This window comes from Oratosquilla oratoria, chromosome 11 (assembly GCF_046742065.1).
Source record: "Oratosquilla oratoria isolate Oo_2021 chromosome 11, ASM4674206v1, whole genome shotgun sequence".
In the NCBI taxonomy this organism is placed as follows: domain Eukaryota; kingdom Metazoa; phylum Arthropoda; class Malacostraca; order Stomatopoda; family Squillidae; genus Oratosquilla; species Oratosquilla oratoria.
In genome coordinates this window covers 13,700,523-13,704,515 of record NC_134787.1, presented here as the reverse complement: position 1 = coordinate 13,704,515, position 3,993 = coordinate 13,700,523, and positions in this window count along the sequence as shown.

Genomic DNA, 3,993 nt, shown 5'->3' with positions numbered 1-3,993 from the left:
AAGGTCAATAATAAGAACAAATGTTATTGCTAACATGGATATAGACCTAGATAAATGTTGCGAGAAGGGTAGTGTAAGTAGCAGGCATTATAAGGCAGTATTAAATAATACAGAGGAATATCCATATGGTAGACATAGTTCCCAAATGGATTTAGTCACTATGAGACTCAGACTTGGATATAAATATTACTGGGAGGTGTACAGGGAAGCTGAACCTGAGCCCTGCACTTTATGTGCAAGGCCGGGAGGACATTCACTACAACATTATGTACAGTATTGCCCAAAAATCGATGAATTTAGACCACAGGGACAATGGAACCTCAATGAGCTCATATGCTATTACATAAATAATGATATCTTAACTAAAATTGTTAAAAAACATCCAATGTTTGCTTTCAAATGTTAAATACAACTGTGATATTATAATATAAACATTTATTTTTGATAAAACTGTAACAAACAAATTAAACATAAAATGTATAGGGGTTAGTTGGCAAGACCCAACTCTCTCCTTTGTTGTACATCAACAATAAACTTATTGAATTGAATTGAATTGGATCGGAAACTCGTCATTTGGCACATAAAAACGTAGCACACTTTGGTCGTCGCTACCAGTATTTTCTGGGTCATTCTCTTGATTTTCTGTATTTAGGGAATCCTCTGTATGGAAAAGCTCTTCAGTTGGTCCATCATTGTTTATCTCATTTTTGGTCGTCATTACTACTATTTTCTGATTCATTCTGCTGATTTTCCGTATCTAGGTTATCCTCTGTATGGAAAAGCTCTTCACTTGGTCCATCATTATTTACCTCATTTTCACATACCTTAAGTTGCGACACCTGTAGAAGAAGCAATATGTTACTCTCTCCGTTTCAGCTGAATAACTGGACCTCACAAACCTACACCTTGACCATGTTATCTTCCTTTGCTAAGCACCCTTCTCTTGTATCATTGCAGTTTTACGACTGTTAGTGTATAGATATAGGTATTTAATGGAAAATTTGGTTATCAGCAATCCATTTTACGTATACCATTAACTAAACATAACTTTGCACACAATAAGCTAGAGGCCCCAAAGCAGATAGAAAATGTGGAAATAATTTCCACACTGTGTAGAAATCCGTCCACGTTATCCACGCGAGTTGCCAACACTCGCTAGATTCCCTCACCATGAGCGATATTTCCACGAAACGGCAACGCTGCTCAGGCGAGCCGGCTAAGAAGGGAGGGGGTAGGGAGGGGGAGGTGGGGTCGACAATGCGCATGCCTGCACAGAGCCGGGAATTTTAAATTTCTGATGATTCTGGCGGAAAATTCCAACCACACTCAACCTTCGGGAAATGGCCATATGACCAGGAGTGTGGTATGGGATTATCGCTATAGCTTCGCTGTGCAGGTTTCTTTCAGCCGATAAACAGTACTGTACGAGCGGGAGTATGTGTGGAGTTTCACGGTTACAGGAGAGGAATCAGGACGACCGGGCTCCACTGACGACTGCAGAGAGCTGCCGAGACTTCAGTATGATTTTTATTTTACTCAAATCTAAGTACAACTCGTCCAGTCAGAATGTAACAAACAGACTCCTGGTTGTACCAATAATATTCTGAATTTGAAGGACATTAGTAGCAACATTAACACTCCCGGTGAATTAGATGCAGTTTACACACCCCAACACTTACAGATCCCACATGCCTTGACCCCACGAACAAATATCATTCATCTCCGTATACAAGTGAATCTAAAGTAGTTATGAATGCGATATGAATGCACGTCAATCTGCGCATACACAACTTTCATTGTTATTCCTTTTCATATCCGGTGACACTTGTCCTTTTATTTTGACTGCCGCCAAATTACTTTATACATCTTTGTGACAATATCTCAGACTAAAGGAGTTATATAGTTAAGTACAAGACGACATGACGCAATCGATGACGTATCGCCGCCTCTGCTCTGTGAACATTTTGTCATGGCCATTTGATCACCATAATAATGGGAAATTATCATCTCTTCCGCTCTGGATAGTACTGTTCCAATCCGGACTTCCGTGACGCTGTTACTGATGACAGACACCATTGTTAGAAAAAAAAAAAAAAATCCATTACACCACACAACGTGCGTAATTGAACAAAACAAATGAAAAATATCCATGCAATTTTCGATTAGTATGATAGAATTTACATAAAATGTATAAATGTAATGTTATAATTTCCTTTCGTGTTAGATTATTTAAACTAAAATTTGTACCTAACCCTATCGGTACGTTCACCTTAGTCGCTTTCGTGTAATTCACATCCTCAGGGGAGAATGGATGAATTACACGAAAGCGCTTGGGATTTCTGTGTTTCTTTTTCTTAAGTGGTTACCAGCATATTTCTGATCACGTGTTCAAGTGATTTATTTGCATATATATATATATATATATATATAATATATATATATATATGTATATATATATATATATGTATATATATATATATACATATATATATATATATTTCTACTATATCGTTTACCTTTTTGATGTGGAGAAGACTTTTCTCCGCTGAATGAAATCGCCTGAAATTACCTTAAATAATATATCGTAAAGCGTTGAGGTCTTAATCGAAAAAGGCTCAAGATAATATTCGAAAAAATAAAAGCTTATTTGTGGCCAGAATAGATATACATGACAATGTTTGTGCATTTGTTAATCAACATATTTTTTCTCAGTTGGAACAAAATCGTCTTACGTTATTTCAAAATTAAGATATTGAAGTTTCTACGTTGTAGAAAATGGAGGCGATGTGATACTCAAGCAAGCGTCGGAAATGACGATATGGTGACGTCATGGATCAACACATTTTGCGGCGTAATTAGTTTTTGTGCGACAAGTCTTTAATCTTATATTCATGTTTATATATATTTTTCTATCTCTTTTCATTAGTTGATATATTCACTAATCTAATCACCTGTTCATTTACCTGCGCTAATTCTTGTTTAGATGTATCCCTTAAATACAATATATTCTTTTTTTATATATACACTTAAAGTATACATTCATTTAATTTCACATTTATCTATATTTCTAGTAGATTGATTTTTCTTTTACTTATTTGTATTCATATTTTTACTTATCTATGTAGATATTTGATTTCATAATTATTCGCTCATTCTCTATCTTATTTATCCATACGATGGCAGATTAGCAGTGAGTTCTGAATGGCGATCTCCTTGACTTACTAGCGTCTATGATCACCGGCACCACGGTTTCTGCGTTTTGCAGAACATCCGGTGACATCCGGGAAAGGGGTGGAGTGAATCCAGCCGACAATTCCAAGAAAACGAACGAGACGAAAAGTGCTTAAATTCGTTGATGACGATGACGAAGATTTTCGCTGAAAAATCATATTTGCTGTCGTGTGACGGCTTCGCAAAATTGGTCATTCTTTGAGCATCATGTTTGAATGAATTATGAATGAATGAATGAATGTGTGTATGACTGACTGACTGACTGAATGAATGCATTGATGTAAGAATGTATGTATGAATCAACGAATGAATGAATGAATAAATAAGCCATTTTTAGTTCATTGCTGAACAGAAGCCTGCATGACTCGCACGACTGCACCAACATCTGCCGCGTCACTCCTGCAAACTTCTCTATCTCGTTTCTCCACCTTCTTTAAATAACACGTTTTTAGAGAAAACTGAGTGCGAGAGAGACTTGGGAGTTCTAGTGAGTCCGGACCTTAAAACCAGGGAACAGTGTATTAGCGCCAGGAATAAAGCTAACAGAGCATAGGTTTCATTGCTAGGACGGTAACAAATAGAAGTGCAGAAATAATTATCAAACTCTATCTAGCGATAGTTAGACCCATCCTTGACTATGCGGTACAGTTTTGGTCTCCGTCCTATAGAATGGACATCAATTCACTAAAATTAGTACAGAGAAGAATGGCAAAAATAATACACGGACTCAGAAATTTGCCTTACGAAGGGAGGCTTAGGCAC